The sequence below is a fragment of the Mus musculus genome, chromosome 8, assembly GCF_000001635.26.
Source record: "Mus musculus strain C57BL/6J chromosome 8, GRCm38.p6 C57BL/6J".
NCBI lineage: Eukaryota > Metazoa > Chordata > Mammalia > Rodentia > Muridae > Mus > Mus musculus.
This window is the reverse complement of record NC_000074.6, coordinates 82,961,355-82,981,845: the sequence shown is the minus strand read 5'-3', so window position 1 is coordinate 82,981,845 and position 20,491 is coordinate 82,961,355. Positions and strand designations below refer to the sequence as shown.

The window sequence follows — 20,491 nt, the reverse complement described above, 5'->3', positions numbered from 1 at the left end:
TTAGTACAAACCAGTTGATAGGATTCCTCCGGAAGATATCTAAGTTCAAAACAGGAATGTTTCCGGTTTATTAGCTAAGCATCAGTCAGCCTGGGCCTTCCCAGGTCTCTGAAACAGTCAACTGTGGTATGCCACGGAAGTACATTTTAATCCTTGCCCTGGGATTTATCATCACAACCAATAGCAGCCAACTTTTGTGAGGTCAGAGACTCTCTAAGGAGGCTACTAATCATGACCTGTTTTACTTTTCTTGGAATGGCTGTCATAACTTAACCAACTCATAGACTGTACTACAATTTTCAAAAAACTTCATGCATATTTCTATTGTCAAGTCTATGGAGATTGCTATGAATTTATGTGACACACAAGGGGAAGTGTTAAGTACAGATGGAGGCAGCAGAAGCTAGGTCTGTAGCATTTTTCTTGGAATGTGACCAGCAAATCAGACTCATAAGTAATTTGTTTTTTCTAGTTTTTGGAACAAGGATGATACAATAGGGTTGAGGTGGAAGTGGAGTAAATTACAGGGTACTGATTGGTTTTATTCCATGCAGTTTCGATTAGACTCACTGTTATGGAAAAAAGGCTTAGGAATTTTCCACTCACCTATAAAACATTTTACATCTGAGTTTTGGTTTAAGCAAGGCTCAGTATCTGTAAACCTCTCTTAGGGACACATTAATGAAATCTTCAGACAGGAGGCGATGAGGGACTAAAATTCTCCAGCACATTTTTTTCCCCTTTCTAAAAATCTTAAGTAAAATTAGCTAGAATCATTTGGTATAACATCTAGCTGGGTGAATCCCCAAAATTTGCTAAACTTTCAGTAACCTTAAAACTAAAGGTTCACTGTAGCTCACGACTTTACCAATCAGTGTGCTCAGTCCAGGATGTTGACTGGAGATAACAATAGACAAATTCAGATGAAGAAACTCAAATCTATATGATCACTAAATAAAAACTATTATTACATTATTTGCATTTTTATATAATAAGTGTTTAAGGCATAACAGATAGTGTAAATCCTGCATTTAGATCCGAAGACACAGGGCAAGAAGCATATTATATTAAATGCTACTGGTGTGGAAACAAGCATAGATTTATGGACAACTTATAAGTCCTGGATCCTATAAGGACACTCTAGTCAGTAACTGACAAGGAAACTCAGACTAGGCAAGTCACTCTGTGGAAAGGATCCTCTAAGCTGCAGTGTTAATGCCTTGTTCCATGGTCCATGATGTTGTCAGGGAGTTGTGGCATCTTTAAGAGATGGGGCATGGTTGAAAGACTTCTGTCACAGAGGGACACACCCATGAGGGCAGTATGCACTCTAGGCTTTCTTTCTGTTTCCCTCTGCTCCCCCACCAATGTAATTCCTACATGAAGTGCTGCCCTGATATAAACTCTAAAGCAATGAGCTTATCTGGCTATTGGCAGAGACCTCCAAAAGTGTGAGCCAGGCAAACTTTTATTTGTATAAACTGATAATCTCAGATATTATATTGTAGTCATGAAAAGCTAACACAAGCCATTTCTGGATCATTAAAGGGTTGACTCCCACCCACATTGATCAATGAAAGGAAATTCTAAGGCAGGCAGATATAAAATTCATCTTCAAGGTCAAAGATTAACACAACAGGTCTAGTAATTAATAGCCAAGTTCACGTTACTCTCTTGAGGCTTTTGGAAAAAAAAAGCTATAAACTTTAGTCAGAAACCATTTCACGATCAAAGGAGACATGGGCTTACTTTTTGCGTTATTTATAACTCCTAGGAAAACAGTATCTATCCCCCATTAGATCGCCTCTAACAAACCACAGCAAGGACCTAGCATTGCAAATAAAAGCTCTCGCTATCCTGACTGTAACAATTCTCCAGACATGACGTACTCTTAACTATAGTGTTGCATAAGCCAAGAAAATTGGTGAACTGCCTCTTGACCATTTTGTTTATTTGTCAGTGATCTGGAATTCTCTCTTTACTGTCTGATTATAAAATGTCTGATTACCTGATTCATCTGTTTCTTTTTAGTATTCAACAAATTGTCTTTGAAACATAAAAGCAAGAATTCCCTGATTCAAGATCCACATTGGGAAAAATCCCTCTTTGGACGTCTCCTCTGTTACTTTGATTTCTGGAAATTGAGAATCCCCTAAGTGTTCCCTGTGGTAAGATGACATGGACAATGAGCTCAGCAACACTAAGGTCAGATAAAAGAGTAGCCATTGGAATGAGAAAGCACAGTGAAGCCTCAATGAGCAGAAGATAGGCCTCCTCAGTCCCTAAACAATGAAACAGCTGTATAGGCTTTGACCTGATGGGTAAGTTGTAAGGACTGGGTACGGCGAGCCTTGCTCTGCAACGGTTTTTGACTCCTATATGCATGATTGGTCCCCACATCTCCTTGGTCTTTACTCTCTCCACCAGTACTCAGGGGAGAGGGTACTTACTGGTTGGTGATTCACTTAGGTCCTCAGGTATAATATGGGAGACAGATGGGCAACGAGCCCACACTGTGAAGCAGATCTAGACTCTGTAACATGCCAAATTTCCATGTTCCTTTGGTATATTGTATTCCGTAAGTCAGAGTGTCTTGCTCATCTGGTCTATCACCCTTCTCTAAACTCCATGTATGCTTTTCAGTACATACTATTCTGATTTTCAACTGCCATTGCCTTGATTTCATTGACCTGTGAGGGGTGGGCACTGAATTATTGCCCCCAGGGTACATCCATAATGACTGAGGAAATGCTGTACAAACTCCACAGCCTCCTACCAGGGCTGGAATAGCTCTGTGCACACTTTCTACATCATTTTGCCAACTTTCCAAGTGGCAATTAGCTTCATTTCTCATAGAAGGCTGGTGGATAGCATGGTATTTATGGGCGCGCTTCTTTCCATGTCTACGTACCCACTAGGAGATTCCTGGAACTACCTCTCTACCAAAAGCAAACATTTGGGATCCAAAATCTCATCTTGGTTCTTTCTCTGCAGTCACCGAGTCTTTTTAAAAATGATGTCCCCATGTCTTCTTTCTTCATGGCTTTCTGATGTCACAAAAATGAGCTATAGTGGCTTGTGCTCAGCAACACTTCTGTGCTTTTCATGTATGGTCCTTTAACTTTTAATTGGCTTATAAATAGGACTTGAAGAGAGAATAGTTTTGAACACTGAACAGTGCTCTGCACAATGTTCCTGACTAGATGGTCAAGTGGGGCATTCTGTGCGAGTTCTCATTGGCTGCCTGATGTTGGCATCTGCAGTGCAGCTCTGTGGGCCAGGGAAAGGAATCTTTCCATCTTTGGTTTTGATAACTTGATCTTAAGTTAAAACATTTACTAGGGTCAGTTATCAGAAAGCTTTTCAAGTGTGTCTGAAACAACCTTAGTATTTGAAATCACTTCTCATTAAACCCAATTTTCATGAAATCTAAATCGAATTAATTTTTTTTTCTGAAGGAAGAGACTGAGCATCTGAGTCTCAGTGGAATGCTCTAAAATGCAAAACAACATGGGATTTGAAGGCCAAGTATTTCAAAGACTCCATTGATATTTAGATATTTAAAATGAATTTCTTTTTCTGAGAAAATAATTGAAATGAATTCCAGATATAGTGAATTACATAAATCATATTCAATTTAATATTTCCCATTTCTATACTTTTCTATTACAAAACCTGTGACTGCTGGGAAAGTCTAATATTGAACATGTGGCTTACATCATATTGCCTTTGGAAAGTATCGATCAGTCATACACTGAAGGACGTGCATTTGCTAATCCAGTGGCGCAGTCCCTACTGTGTGAAAGGGTCAAGACAAGAGACTAACACCCGTCTTCTTTAAGAGTTGATATTTTAAGATAACAGCGCCGGCGTGGCAACAATATCATATGGCCCAGTGAAAGGCAAAGACTATGGATCCTCTCCGGCATATAGCTGCCCTTTGTATGTATAAATTGCCCATAGCAGTATAAGTTATGGAAAGTGATTGCAGAAACCTTCACCACCCTCTAAAAGCCTACAAACTCTCTTCTGCTTGAAAGCAGAGCTTTTTGGAATGAGAATGGAAAGACAGAATTGAGAACTTAGGTGCTGGGGTGGGGGTGGGCTCCATTGTCTATGATATCAATTGTTTCTTCATTGTACAGAGAAAGAAAACAGGACCTAGACTAGTTTAGTGGCTAGGTCAAGACTTAACCATGCTTTGTTCTCTCTCAACCAAAGAAGAAAGAAAGCACCAGGTCCGAGCCAGTTTTTATATGTCTATAAGCAAAGTTCCCAGATTTCTGTAGCCTCAAAGAGTGTGTTTTACACTTGCTGCCCACAGCTCTCCTTCACAGCTCCTACATAATTGCTTCCACATTTCTGTACAATTTGGTGAACTAACATTCTTTGATGAATTATATATATATTTTCCCCCTCCCAAAGGTAAAGTGTCTCTCTCTGTAGCCCTGGCTGTCCGGAACTCGTTCTGCAGACTGGGCTAGCCTCAAACTCAGAGATTTGCCTGCCTCTTTAGTGCTTGGATTGAAGACATATGCTAAACTTTATTATTAAAAATTATTGCAAAAAAAAAACAACCCAGATAGAAACTAAGCAGATGCAAAGACAGCACAACTCCATGAAATCCTATGCAGTTGGAGTAGCCATTGGACAGCAAGCTATGGAGCCCCACACGGACTGTTATGCCTTCACTTCAAACTTTATACTTTCTATGGACATGTTGCTCCCATTTCTGCCATCCTCAACTCGCTTCTCCTACCTCACTGGATAGATCAGGGTTATTCAATGTAAATGCAATGCCCTGTTCGCCATAGGACATTCGACAAATGGTTACCTGTTCTTTGGTTCTCCTGGAGTTGATAGCTCCTCATTTTTTTCCCATTTGCCTGCTTCTAATATTTCCATGGTTTCTCCTCTCAGATCTGCTTTATCTCAGCCATATGTTCATCAAATAATTTTTCTACATTTTTCAAACACACTGGTTGCATTTTATCTCTTCCCTTCCCTTCTTTTCCATTCCATTCTCTCTCTCTACCTCCCTCCCCTCTCCCTCCCCCTCCCCTCCTCTCTCCTCCCCTCCTCCTTTTCCCTTCCCTCTCCTTTTCTCCACACATCTTTCTTTTTCTTTTTTTTTCTTTTTTTAAAGATTCATTTATTTATTATTTGTAAGTACACCGTAGCTGTCTTCAGACACTCCAGAAGAGGGCATCAGATTTTGTTACAGATGGTTGTGAGCCACCATGTGGTTGCTGGGATTTGAATTCGGGACCTTTGGAAGAGCAGTCGGCACTCTTAACCACTGAGCCATCTCACCAGCCCCTCCACACATCTTTCTAACCCTCACTGCCGTTAGCTCCTGCGTGGCTTTACTCCCTCTAATTTCAGGAAATGGCTCTCATCCAAGGCCTTATCGTATATAGGAACATAGAGAGGAGATTGCACTCCCCTAAATCAGCTTTAAACTATGTTTTATTAATATCACACGGAAAGTTTTAAATGCCAGAATAACAGTACTGGCAATACCACAAATATCCAAGCATTCCAGATACTTACTGTATGAATTGATATTTCTGTGAGTTACTTTTCTGTTGCGGTGATAAAATACCAGGAACAAAAACATCCCAAGGAAGAATTTATTTTTGTTTATGGTTTCAAAGAGCTAGATAGCCAAACTAGTGGGTAAAGTGGAAACTTAAGGGGAAGTCGATTGGAACGTTTAGCTGAAGAGGATGCCAGTGTGAAAGGCTAAGACAGATTCGTGGAGGAATGTGAGGCTGAAGCAGACACAGAATAAAGGATATTCTGCTAAAGCAAGCACAGGAAAGGACACGTGACGAAGGAGTCTTCAGTAACAGCACACATGTACTGGTTTGCCTTGCATTGTGTAGTTGAGCTGCATTTGTTGGGACTCCATAGAGAGAAACACACCAAAAACCTTCTGGCGGTGTGCTGTACTTTCTTGCTGCTTCATCGGACTCAGGCTGATTGGCAGAGTGATGTCAGCTGATCAGACACATGTGTTGAGGGAAGACATGTGGAGGACACGTGATGTTTGGAGGATATAGATAAGACTTGAGGGACAGTGACAGACTGAGCAGGGTTTGCTCGTAGAGCTAGCTGTGCAATGCTTGTGGGTCTCGAGAGCAGAGAACTTTTCCTGGCATTCCTGTTGGCCTTAGTCCTTTCTGCTGATTCAGGCTAAGGCTGAGACCTGTCTGTCTCTGCTAGGTCATGCCACCGCTGAGGATTCCTGTTCTATCCCAACTCTATTGAAATGGACTGCTGGCGTATCTGTGAAGCCTTTGCCAGTGGATCAAGCTGCTGCTGCCTACTGACCTGTGAACTGAACTGCTGATTTCTAGACAACACAGATGGGAGTTGCTCCAAAAAAACCTTTCTAAATGGGTCCACATCATCCTTTCCCCAAGTCCTTTTCTTTCCATTACCTCTGGTGAGTGGTAGGCCGCAAAGGAGGTTAAAGTGTTTAAAAACCATCATTAAGTCTGGTGGTTTCTCAGAAAATTGGACATGGTACTACCGGAGGATCCAGCAATACCTCTTCTGGGCATATATCCAGAAGATGGTCCAACTAGTAAGAAAGAAACATGCTCCACTATGTTCATAGCAGCCTTATTTATAATAGCCAGAAGCTGGAAAGAACCCAGATGCCCCTCAACAGAGGAATGGATACAGAAAATGTGGTACATTTACACAATGGAGTACTACTCGGCTATTAAAAAGAATTAATTTATGAAATTCCTAGGCAAATGGTTGGACCTGGAGGGCATTATCCTGAGTGAGGTAACCCAATCACAAAAGAACTCAAATGATATGTACTCACTGATAAGTGGATATTAGCCCAGAAATGTAGAATACCCAAGATATAAGTTACAATTTGCAAAACACATGAAACTCAAAAAGAACGAAGACCAAAGTGTGGAAACTTTGCCCCTTCTTAGAATTGGGAACAAAACACCTATGGAAGGAGTTACAGAGACAATGTTTGGAGCTGAGACAAAAGGATGTACCATCTAGAGATTGCCATATCCAGGGATCCGTCCCATAATCAGTCTCCAAACGCTGACACCATTGCATACACTAGCAAGATTGTGCTGATAGGACCCTGATATAGCTATCTCTAGTGAGACTATGCCGGGGCCTAGCAAACACATAAGTGGATGCTCACAGTCAGCTATTGGATGGATCACAGGGCCCCCAATGGAGGAGCCAGAGAAAATACCCAAGGAGCTAAAGGGAACTGCAACCCTGTAGGTGGAACAACATTATGAACTAACCAGTATCCCAGAGCTCTTGACTCTAGCTGCATATGTATCAAAAGATGGCCTAGTCGGCCATCACTGGAAAGAGAGGCCCATTGGACTTGCAAACTTTATATGTCCCAGTACAGGGGAACATCAGGGCCAAAAAGTGGGAGTGGGTGGGTAGGTGGAGGGGGGGAGGGTATGGGGGACTTTTGGGATAGCATTGGAAATGTAAATCAGGAAAATACCTAATTAAAAAAATATTTTCATGTTTCTAACATAAAAAAATAATAAATGTTTAAGATGGTAAAAAAAAAAGTAGGCTTTGAAAAAATTGAAGTTACAGGTAGGCAAGACATAACACTAGAGACAGGAAGCTGAGAGATGGAATTTTAACCACACACCAGGAGCAGAGAGCACAAGCAGCAAGTGGGTTGGGGCCACTAAGTCTCAGAGCTCGCCCCCAGTGATGTCCTTCCTCCAGGAAGGCTCCACCTACTCAAAGTTCCATAGCTTTCCAAAACAGTACCACAGTCTGGGACCAGGTGCTCAAATTCATGTATCTCTGGGGAGGCATTTCTTATTCAAACCAAAACAGTAGCTTTTCTAAATATACGAAATGGAGCAAAGATAATCCTTATTTTAAATTTTTTTTGGAAGATTTGGTATGCCTGTCCAACAGCCGTGGCCACACGTTGTAGTGATTTAATCCTGTTATAGGAAGTTAAAGCATGATTCTTCCAAGGTAGAATACAAACTGGAATACACACGTGTCAATGTTTGGAGACATTTCCCTGACAATTCTGTTGTTAATTAATGGCCAGCTCATCACTGTAGGAAAATTTGGGCTGCAACATATTTACACCAGGGCCATGTAAGTTAAACTGCAATCCGAAGGCAGGACTTCATTATCGTTGTCATGGTAATTTTTTTCCCCTTATGCTCAGCCAAAGAAAATCCCAATGCTAAGCAGACCTCAGAAGAGGTTTCAGTTGTGGGTGGAGCCAGGACGAGCTTCTGTGCATCAGAGGTTTCCTTAGAGCCAACCAGGAAATGGCTGCTGAGTCTCCCTCTTCAGTGTGTGAAGAGAGGAGGCTGAGGCCTGGGACACAGTCCCAGACAAAGGCAGGGTGGGCTGCAGACTGCAAGTAGCTTAAAAACATTCAGAGTAATGGAAACCACAGATTCCTAACAGATAAATTATAACTTTACAGATGGATGCTATCACTTGTACAAACGACACCTCCTGGAGGGGACAGAAGTAATTTATGTAGTCACATCAATAATCATACTAGTTTCCGGATGTGTATCTTTGTCATAGTGTAAGAACTTGTTTTTGTAATGACCATTGCTTCCCCGTTTGTGAAGCACTGAAATACAACACATTTGAGCACCAAATCACAGTCCTGTTATCTTATCCACCTAAAATACAACTTTTAATGATTTGCTAATTATTTATAGTCTGACAGTACCTCATGTGAGCTAGGGGCGGGTGCTGACAGTTACACGGGCTCTAGAAAGCCTCAGCCAGCCACAGGGAACAAAGAGAAGGTTTGGTTTTGTTCAGAGAGAGATTTGTTCTGCTGAAGCCATACACTGTTAGTCTGTATGGAAATTGATAGTGGCTGGTAACCAGAGGGAGGGGTTGCTGCCTCCCTCTTTCAGATCTGTCTTGTCACCTCTTGGAATGTTCTAGATTAGAGATGGGCTATTCAGTGCAGCATTGGTTCTTTTCCCTTCTTGCAATGGTGAGCAAACTCAGGGACGCAGGCTCTACCACTGAGCTACAACCCCAGCCTCAGTGGTTAAGAACACTGACTGCTCTTCCAGAGGTCCTGAGTTCAATTCTCAGCAACCACGTGGTGGGTCACAATCATCTGTAACCCATCTGTAAACATGTGATGCCCTTTTCTGGTGTGTCTGAAGACAGTGACAGTGTACTCACATACATTAAATAAATAATAAATAAATAAATAAATAAATCTTAACAAAAAGAAAAAAGAAAAAGAAAAACCGCCTCATGCGCTGTGGCCTTAGAGCTTGCAATGCAGTCCATTCACTTATACATCCACCCTGGTCAGACCTGGGAGCCAAAGTCTTTCTCTCTTCAACTGAAGGCTTTCTGCAAGTCGACTTCCAGGACCAGGCAGAGTGTTTATTGTCTGATACTAATTGTTTCCGTCTGCTCGTTCTTGTAATGACCACTGCCTTCACTATTGTGAAGTCCTGAAATACAACAAAATTCTATTTTTCTTTATCTCACTGACAACTTTCATTTGAGAAAATATTTCACAAATAGTAATTTCTAAAAACTCAAAACAAGGCTAACAAATTAAAACCATAAAAGTTCATTTCCTTTCTAAAAACATACACTGTGGCATATCAGGACTTCAACCTTTAATATGATTCTGACTAAGGCAAAGGATAGTTAAGTCTTTGGTTGTTGGGTAACAGATTTTTTTTTTAAATCTGAACAAATATATCCTTACTGAAATTTGAGAAGAAGAATAACTTATGTAGAAATAATACTAACTATAAATACAGAGAACAGTAAAACACACACTTGTTCTCTTCCTGGTATAACTACAGAATCATTATTCAAAATTCAGAGAGACTTAAATCAAATCAATAATCTGGTCGTTAGTTCAAATTCCAATTCAATCTTTCAAGAACTAAAAGTCTTAAAGTCATCCACATCCCTCCGGAAGATCTGCAGTCACATGACCCTGCCTCTTGCTCGGAGGAAGGCACGTGGCTGATACCGTCTGGGAAGCTCTGTAGGTTCTCTGATTCTCTCTCACTGAAGGATGTGGACTCATGGGCCCTCCTGAATTTCCTCCCTTAAATCTCCAGTGTGTATTCCTGTGCTATTCCTCAGCCTTCAGCATCTATCAGAGAAACAAGAAAGTCCTTCACAAGTTGGCTAGGGAAAGTCATATGAAGAGACCCCAATAAGCTTAGACTTCCTTTGGGGTGGGTATGTTCAGGAGCCACAAGAAGTGAAGGCATGTTTGTTTGCTTGATACAGGGTCTCTCTATGTATTCTTGGTGGTCCTGGAATTCACTATGTGACCAGGTTGACTTGAACTTACAGAGATTCACCTGCCTCTGCCTCCTGAGTGCTGGGACTAAAGGTGTGTGCCACCATGCTGGGTTGAAGTGTTGTTTATGAAAAGTGACTAAATCTATTACTTATTATGTGCATATCTAGTGCAAGAGGGATCCCTCTGGCACTGTGTGAAGGTGGCAAGTATGAGGAATTGGTGTAGGGTGTAGTAAGCCACCTGGTGCTGAGAACTAGACCCTGATCCTCTGTGAGAAAAGCGAACCATCTCTCCAGCCCTCCCATCCCCCCACAGGGTGGTCTTACTGGGCCGTATTGCTCTTGCTCCTGTGAGAAGACGAGGCCCACAGAATGATACAGCCCAGGGGGCGCCATACATGAAAGCATCACGTAAACCCACAAACTATTATCTTACTGCATCAGAAGTTCAGACTACGAAACCAGCAGTGCCAACCAAGGGGCAGGCAGGACAGTGCTTCTCTGTGAAGCTCTGACGGAGGTTGTTTTCCTAGCTATCCAGCTCCCAGACGTGGCTTATGTGCTTCAGCTTGGAGCCACATCACTGTGACCCATTTCCTTTTTCCTATTTCATTCTCGCACTCTCTCTGAACTTCTTGTCTCTCTTTTATAGGAGTTCTTATAATTACAGGATCATCTCAAGTTCTAACTTCATCGTATCCATGAAGTACCTTTGAACTGAACATGACAAAGACTGCATTTAAGCTGTCATTACTCTGGCCACAGTCAAGGGTGTTAGTGGCGTATATTTCTGGAAAAAAAATCTCACAGGAGTAGGTACAGCCTTCGAGATCTCCCCAACCACAGTGAAGTCCCCTCGTTTCCCCAGCTTTAGACATGGACTGTCTATGTGGATGGGAAATTAAGATTATGATTTCCTAAGGTCTACTTGGATTGGGATAAGAGCTGACTTCAGAGACACTCAGCCCGTATTCCTCAGTGCTGAGATGGAGAACCATCTCCTTGATTCCTTTCCCCTCAAAAGGAGATACTTCCAGTGCAGCAGCCAGTATTCAGCCACAAACATGCTCTTGGGTAGAGAATTCTAAGAAAGGCAGACACATATCATAAACCCTGCCCAGGAAGGACCATGGGCCTGGTCCACTTTGGCATAAACCAAGGTTATATGTGTGGATACTGCTGGCATAACAGTTATGAGTTGCCTTGTTAGGCCTAAAAATAGCCACTACCAGTGTCAACTTTCAAATAATTACCTACTCCGTCTCAGCTTCCCCAAGGCCTCATAACCACAGCAAGGCACACACACACACATGCTTCCTACCCCTCTAAAAGAAACACCTGGAAAGGCTGGAGCCAAGAGGAAATTCAAGAGCCCTGGCAAATCCTGAAGCCACACCCACTCCCTGCTCTGGCTGCCATGCTCTCTGCTGAGCTCCCTGCAGGATTCACAAGGGGTCCAGACTGAAAGCTGCAGCTGCATCTCCCCACACTAGGAGTGACGGTTGTCTGCTAGACAAAGGACAGGGCTTTGACAGGAGTGGATGCTAGAGCCCCAAGCCATTAAGTGCACGACAGACAGCAAAGAACACAGGACCATGGCGAGGGTGATACTGACTAGAAGGCTTATTTATGAAAACATATTGACAGTCAGACACACACACACACACACACACACACACACACACACACACACACACACACACACAGAGAGAGAGAGAGAGAGAGAGAGAGAGAGAGAGAGAGAGACAGCATTGCCTATTGAACCAGCCCTAATGATCTGAAGCCAGAGGGTAATATCAAAGGGTGACCTTATTGTGGTAGCTGGACACAGGACAAAACCACACTTAAAAGAGATCAAGGTCAACAGTTCTGAGAGTAAGGAAATCTCACCAATGAAAAGATAAGGAAAGGTTCCACCTGGCAAAAGGCAGGTGATCCCTTTGTGAGGCTCAGCAGAGTGGCAAAAAGGAGCACTTACTATTCAAAGTTGCTCCCTGTTTTTGCAGGGACCTAACAAAATGGAATCATTTCTCCATCAGTCTGAATCTCCTTACCAATACTTAATTTCTCCCAGTTAAGAGGAACTGTAGTATTATGTACCACAGTGGAAAGAAAACTTGATGATCAGGAATGCTTAAAACACCCTAGCTCTTCTACTTCACAGCTGCACCTGGACTTCCACAGAGACAACCACTGTGTCTGCTAGTTCAGAAGGTCGATGAGGGAAGAATTCATGGATGTTAAAGTTACCCCAGAAATACCTGAGGGGCAAAACCATATTAAGAAGTGGCTGGGGAGTCCCAGAGTCAGGCTACTTGACGCCAGGTAGCAAATGCTCATTGTGGGCACAAACCAGGAGCAAAAGGGCATCAATAAAGACATCAGTGGGGAAATACCTTGGAGAGGGAGTTTGAACTGGGGTAACGGGGCAGTGAGAATGTTCCAGAATGTGAGACACAGAGGCAGTGAAGCTACACATACTTCCTCACTTGCAGGAAACCATCTCATCGCAATGGGCATCCACTCAGAATCCTCCTTTCCAGACACACTGGGAAACACCGAATCTTCTATCCTGGACAGGTGCACAAGACTTTCTACAGAGCAACCTGACTCTTAGCAACTGACAACCACAGAGGTGCACACACACACACACACACACACACACACACACACACACACACACACACCAGAAAATTAAAGTATCTGACTTCTATGTAGGAAGTACTCACACATAAAGCTCTCTGTGAAGTCTCCCTGTTGAGGTGGACTCAGGAAGTTATCAGTGCAAAACAAAACTGCCTAGCTCAAGGTCCTTATGAGCTTTATGGGTCATTGGGTTCTGTTATAGAAAACAAGCCACCCATCTCTGGTATTGTGTAGTCAGGCAGCCTGAGAAGACATGACTAGGGAGAAGAGTAGTCCTCTCGCCAGAGGTCAGCTGAGCTTGCGGGGAGGGCTAACTGCCCTGACCTACAGAGGGGCACTGTTAAATTAGACTGACAGTATGAAGAAGGGGAGGTCAGGGTCCCACCTGCTGATCTGGCAGCTCTCAAATACAATGCTCTGCTATCAGCCTCTTTGACCATACTTTTCTCAGGCATATCTCTCTGCTTCTTCCAGCTCATGGGATGTGGGATCCATGACACACAGATAAAGCATGCACTGCCAAGACAGCTTCCAAAAATAGTGCAGCTTCATACTTGTGAACTATAAACAGCAGCTTGTAAGCAGGAGTTCCCACTCCATGAGAGAGCTACTTCAGTTTGCAAACCAGTAGTTGCCACTGCCAGAGTCCACTTACTGTCCTCAAGGTAGGCAAGGCATGTGTCCCACTGAAAGTATTCAGAAATTTCAGCCCTTCAAGGAAAAGCAGTGAGAACATGCTCTGTCTCACTAACAGACAACGGCATAGCTATCCTTGCAGTTGGCCCAGGGAGAGAGGTGGAGCTAGGCGAACATTCACCCCCCACCCCAAAGAAGTATGTGACTGCTCTGATGAGCAGATCCAAGACCCCAGACGGCACAGATCCACCCAGACTTGCTGTGGTCTCTGGCACTAAACACTGTCATAATGAAGCTGGAGGGTGTGGAGGCGGGAAGCCCGTCTGAATAAACCACTTTGCCTGTGTTCTGTGCACCACGTGCTTTTATGAATCTTGTCTAGGATATTTTATTTCTATCACTTCATATCTGAGAAAAACACATCCTTTATGAGAACGTTAAGGGAATGGACAGATGTGAACACACAGTCCAATTTACTAATGAGAAAGATTATCCTTTATGGCCGCCTTCACTCAGCCTGCACATGCGGCTACTGGAGGGCGTGTCCTTCCTTGGCTTCCAAATTCAGAAGATCGTATGGAAAACTGCATTGCTGGATCTAGACAGCCTGTGTTCAGGTCTTACTGCTCCCTCTTAACCCCCCCCTTGCTTTCCTGTTAGCTTGATCATCTGCTTCCTTTCTCTCCTGCTTTGCTGAGGTGAGCTTGGTGGATTTTTTCCTAGGCCTCTTCTTGGGAAACCTCTTCACTCCTGAACATTTGCCACCCTGACAGTCTTTTCTTGTCTTATGTGCATAGGATTCCTTCACCAGCTACAGTGTTTTTAAATTTGCATTTACTCATTTGTGTGTATGTGTGTGACCATACGTGCTCATGTGCATGCCATGGCAAACATTTGATTTGGAAGTCAGAGGACAACTTGTGGGAGACTGCTCTCCACCACATAGGTCCAAAGTATTGAACTCAGGCCGTCAGGCTTAGCAGCAGTAAGTGCCTTTACTTGTTGAGCCATGATAGTTTTGATTATAATTTTTAATCTTGAAAAATTTGTAGAACTCTGAATGGAAGTGTTTTCCTCTTTGAATCATTATTGTATTCTCAACGAACAAAAAGACATGGTTTACCAATAAAATATATTATGTTTGAAAAATAACAAGTTAACATATTGGCAATGGACTAACAACTCCTTCAGGAGATGAAAAGAAAAGGCAATAAAATTTTCATGTATAAATCAACAGACATTGGAATAGACACCAATGTCCACATGTGTCTAGTGTCCAGATGTGTTCAGATGTGTACAGTACCTTTTTTGATTCCAAAATTCTGACTTGGTTCTTGCCTTACTCTAATCTCAAGACAAAGGAAATAGGAGTGTAGTTTTAACTGTCTCCTTACAAGCCAAATATGTACTTTCCTAAAATCGTAATTTTGTTTTTTCCCTCGAGACAGGGTTTTTCTGTGTACCAGCCCTGACTATGTTAGAGCCCCCTCTGTAGATCAGGCTGGCCTCGAACTCACAGAAATCTGCCTGCCTATGCCTTCTGAGTACTGGGATTAAAGGCATGAGGCACCACCACCCTGCTAAAATCTTGTCTTTCAATGTAAATTTTGTTTGAATGGTCAAGAGAATTTTATTTGGATAAATGCTTTCCCTCTGGGTTTTCTTCCTTTTAATTTGCTAGAACCACAAAAAGCAGCAAATGTAAATAATATAAAATATATTTAGAATGATAATAGAGAACAACTTCAGTTGAGCTCTTCAGGATGCAGAGTGTAATAAGTACTAAGGAATGACTCTCATAGTGGCAATTTATCTGTAGCCTTTAATGTTGCTACCGGGGCAAAGAACTAAAGATCATCCCAGTTTTATTTCTATTTTAATAGTGGTGCTAAATAAATATCCGAAATGCAGACTCACCCATTAAGGTACAAGCCATATATTTCCCATATCTGTGTCCATTAAGTTTATGCTGAACTGTCTCTCCTGCTTATGCCAATACTTGTACAAAGCCAGCACACCCTTGAAAGTCTATTTGTAAAAAATGCAGAACGAACTAAATTCTGTGTTGTACCATCAAAGCTGACTCTCCCAGCATCTGTCCTCGTCTTTCTCTTGCGTGTTGTTTAATTTAGATCCTCCCTCCTGACTTTTTGTCAGACCATTTCAGACTTCTCATAGGTCACAAATTCTGGCTCATGATTACAGTACACTTTCCTTGGCTTTTTCAATTCCTAAATCTCATGTTCAGTCCTTGGTAGAGATTTGCATTTCCCACCTTTTAGTTGTACAAGATAAAGACAAAGCCTAATTTAAGACAGTTTTGTTTGCTCCTTAGTTTGCTTTTTGGAGTTTCCCACTGATTGTTTTTCTGCTTGTCACCACCTGGCTTTATAACAAAATCCAAATGTACAGACGTGTTATTTATGTTAGCAATGAGCGTGGGAGTTGGTTTGTTTAGTGGAGGAAATAGAGAAGAAGTGGAGGAGACGAAGCGCTCCAGTCTGCTGTGTTTCAGTTAGGACAGGTTCCCTAAAAATTGAACATTTTACTCCTTAGCTGCTCAAAATCTAAAGTGCATCTTCTTTATGATGAGGGGTGACTTGATGAGGGTAGAACTTCCACGGACCTCTTCTGCAATTCTCAAAGCAAAGCCTGCAGAGACCAAAGAAGGGCCGAGGGTTCTGATGAAACTGACAGAAGGAGGCGTCATCTCTCCAGCTAAATTCCTAGGCACTTTGTGGATCATCTCCATATAGTGTGTGCTTCTGAAATTCTTCAAACAAGGGAAACAACTGGCAAGAAGTGAAAATGCCTCCGACCAAATTCATCAGTACACACAAAATAAGGTATGAGTGTACACAGTAGGAAGAGGGCTCTGATAATGACGTGTTTGTTGTTAAAAATATGGTTTTAAGGGCAGAGAATTAAATTCTAAGAATGACGTTAATAACTTAAATCTCTCCTGATTTTATAAAATAATATTTATGAATGCTTTTGCCAAAGAGGATTTTAAGCAGTGTGGAATGCAGCTTTGTGCACCTTTCTGGTGTTAAATTTACTCATTCCATACAACATTTGTGTGTGCGTGTGTGTGCATGTGTGTGTATGTGTGTTTCTATCTGTTTTATATTTATAATAATGACCAGCAGAGCAACTAAAACTTGTTCCTAGCTTGAGTTCCCATTTTAGGTTGGGGAATACAATATCTTGGTCCCAATTAACTTCATTACAGACAATATGGTAGTCAAAGCAGAATACTTACTGAGATAGAATTTTGAGCCTCAGAAATGGTTCTCAACCAGGGTTTCCTTTGTGCCCTTCCCCCACCCCACCCTCCCACCTCCACCTCTGTCAGTGTAGGAGCGTATGCACAACTTGTTCATGATGAAGTGCTCACCAGATCAGGTTATCTGATTCCTATCTTAGCTCCATCAACACTCTCCCATCCTAAGAACAGATCTATGATGTCAACCCTTATCCATCTGCTGTCCTTACCTCCTTCCTCTTCTCAGTCTCAAGCTGTGCCACACTAAACCATTAAGAGCCTGGGTGAAAACCATGTGGTTATATAAACACTCACTATTTCTGTCTTATGAAAACACTTCCTCGTGAGTTATTCAATATGCTTCTCACATCAGAGGATGTATGTCCTTCTTGGGATGGCACTGAAAATGTTCCTATTTAATCTACCCCCCCAGCCCCTGCCATGATAAATTGCTAAACTTTTCATATAGGGTGGCTGTAGATCCCCAGGAAATAGGAATTAAATTTCAACAAGGTGCAAAACTATTAAGCAAGGTAGAGGCAGCTGTAATGTGGTAGGGTAAACTGAGGGAAGTCTAGGAGGAAGTTGGGCTCCTGTTTCAGCCCTGTCACCCAGAGTTCCCCACCCTCATGGATCCACCATCTTCTCAATAGCAAAAGTCAGCTTCAGTGATCTCAACAGAGTTTTCTTAGTTGTAATGTTAGAGGAAACATTACTTGCAGTAGTCACAACATACTTGGTGTCCTGCTGCACTGGGTAGTCTGACCTATGCACCAAGAGTCCGTCTCCAAAATGCAAGAGCTGGGACAAAGCTCAGTGGTAGAGCACTTGCCTAGGTAGCACAGACTCAGCACTGGAAGCAATGCCTACCACTGCCAGGAAGACCAATGAGTTGAAAGGATGAATCAAGAGTCAGATCTGTCATCACCACACTAAAGCCACTGTAACTCAGAGATGGCAGAACTTGTTTCTACACAAAATTACTTACTACGCAATGTTCCAACTCTGAGAGTTGTTAAGGACTGGATTTTGAAAAGGAAGGCAAAGACAGGCTATGGGACTATTTATAAGAGGCAAACGCACAGTATATTATCATCTTACATGGTGCCATCCTTCAGGAAGACATGGGTACACGGTGCAAATCTCTTAGGAGAGGTGAAAGGGGAGAGCAGAGCCCACCCATGGCCACATTTAATCCATCCTGTAGTGGATTGCTCTGATGCTGCTTGTATTCTAATGCTAAATACTGGTTCCTCAAGATGCAGTTGCTCCTGAAGAGCAGATCCTCACATACTCAAATGATGCCATGTGAACCCTCTTCCCAATTTAGCTGGTCAACAAAAGGCTAGAGCCTGTGATTCAGCAGTAGAGGGAGAAAGGTGGAACTGGAGGTTGCAGAAAGAAAAAAGAGAAGAGGAGGAAGCCACCATGGACCCGAAGCCCCCATGGACCAGAACCACATGGCCAGGAGCTACAGCAAGTAACAAGGGTAATTGTAGCTGGGGAGTAGGTTAGTATAGCCCTAGATCTGCCCAACCTAATTTATAACCATATGGCTTATAAATAAAATATCTCAATGGCATGCTTTTTATACAGGCTTATTAGGATTAAAATTCTAACTACACATACTGCCAGGACCAATCCCTTGATGAAATCCTCAGATGGATTGACGGGTAGGACATGAGAGGGTTGGAGAAGAGAGGGGACTTGATTCTCACTTTCCCCATCTTCCAATTCCACTTTGGTCACATTTTCTACACTCCAATCCTTTACTCATGAACCCTCAAATCCTGAGCCCCCCCCCCCAGGAAGGGGAGCGAGGCCACAGAGATATCTGTTTATCAAGAGGAACCTCAGGACTTTGTGGTTTTCTATACCACAGAGAAGTGGATCCTAAGAGAAGCCCAGGTGATGGCAAGGATTTACTTCTTTCTCATCCAACACTTCACTCCCACAATGCTCTCCTTTCCACTCTTCATTACTTCCGTTTGGTTTGAGAAGGCCCTTGAATTGGCCCATCAGAATCCTCCTGATGGCTTAGATTTCAGAATAGCCTGCGGACACCACCCAGAGAGAAAGGCTGACTCTCACATGAGCTGAACAAAGGGTCAAGGAGTTGTGACCATAAGCTAATTTGGATTCTGAGTTTAGCTTTTCTGGGAGACACATCCAGGTCAGTGGTTCTGGGCTCTCCTCAGTTCCTTTACTCAGCAAGTATCTACTGGGCACTTACAATGTGCTGGGCTCTGTCTGGTGTGGATTACAACAGTGAGCAAAATATGTGTGTGGTCCCAATATTCATGGTGCTTAAAGTTTAATGGGAGTGACAGAGATTGACTTAAACCTCTCCTAGTAAATATATAATTGGAAACTGTGATAACTAATTATAAAAAAGTAAGATTCTGTAAGAATGTTCTAGAAGCAAGCCTTCTGCAGGACCTGAAATCAGGAAAGGCTTTCTGGAAGGTTCCTGACACTGAGCTCCGAAGACTGAGTAGAAAATGTCTCAGCAGAGGAGAGGTGGCAGGCAGAGGGAGAATGAAGAGGCAGGCAACTGTAACACCTTGAACTTTAAAGTCAAGTCTATAATTTTCTACTCTCTCTTATCCAAATGTCACTAATAGAATTATGTCTGAAAGCTGCCATTGTTGGTGAGAACACTGTGGTAAGGTCAGAGTTTGAAGATCCAGGTGAGCGTGGAGACAGAATTCTGTTCTCTTTTCTTTCCCCCTTTCTCTTTGAGATGGGCTCTCATGGGGCAGCCCAGGCTGACCTTGTATTGATGATCCCACTTCTCCAGACTGCTGTGTGCTGGGGTGACAGGCGAGCACCAGTATGGTAGAAGCATGATTCTGATCAGTGATCCTTGGGTTGCAGGTGCTATATCTTATCACACCTCTTTTTGTACTTTGTAGCTACAGAATCACTCGATGGAATACGGTTCTAAAACATTGTCTTGTGACGTGGGTTTCAAGAGTTACTGCATTTGTAATGTGAGTATTACTCCTATTTGTTTTAAAAAATATTTTTAACCTGGTTATTTCTAGAGAGCCTCAGAAAACTAAAATCTGCTTGCCTTTATCCAGGTCTGATTTACTAATAGGCCAATGATTACAGCAGACTATTCCCTTGAAAAAAAAACTCCAGGGAAGGGTGTGTGCATGTGCAAATGTGTGTCCACACATGTGTGCAGAGGCCAGAAACCAGCCTCAGTTATTATTTGTTAAAAGCACCCACCTGTCTATTTTAAACAGATTGTCTCACTGGTATCTAGAATTTGTCGACTGGGCTGGGCTGGCTGGTCAGTGAGCCCCAGGGATTTTCTTTTCTCTTTTCCCCAGTGCTGATATCTAAACACCAGCCACCTGGCTGGCTTTTCATGTGGATGTTGGAGAGCAAACTCAGGTCACCATTCTTGCGTGGCAAAGACTTTACCATCTCCTTAGCCTGTGTGAGTGAGGGACTTCTGTTTCAACAAACAGCATGGTCAAAGGCTCCCTGGCTAAAAAACAAGAACATAGCATGCTTGGCAAGTGTTGGATGGAAATAGATAGATGAAGAAGAAATCAGTGGATAACGAATGGCATGAGGGAGGAACAGGAGCAAGAACAGGATGGCTATTTCTCATAAAGCCATTCT

The 20,491-nt window shown here is 42.6% G+C and overlaps 1 protein-coding gene across 4 annotated transcripts in view; it reads right to left on the bottom strand.

Annotated features, from left to right (window-relative positions):
• Rnf150 (ring finger protein 150) overlaps positions 1–20,491 on the bottom strand; it is a 228,006-nt gene that overhangs the window by 109,426 nt on the left and 98,089 nt on the right. The gene's annotated exons all lie outside the window — the stretch shown is intronic.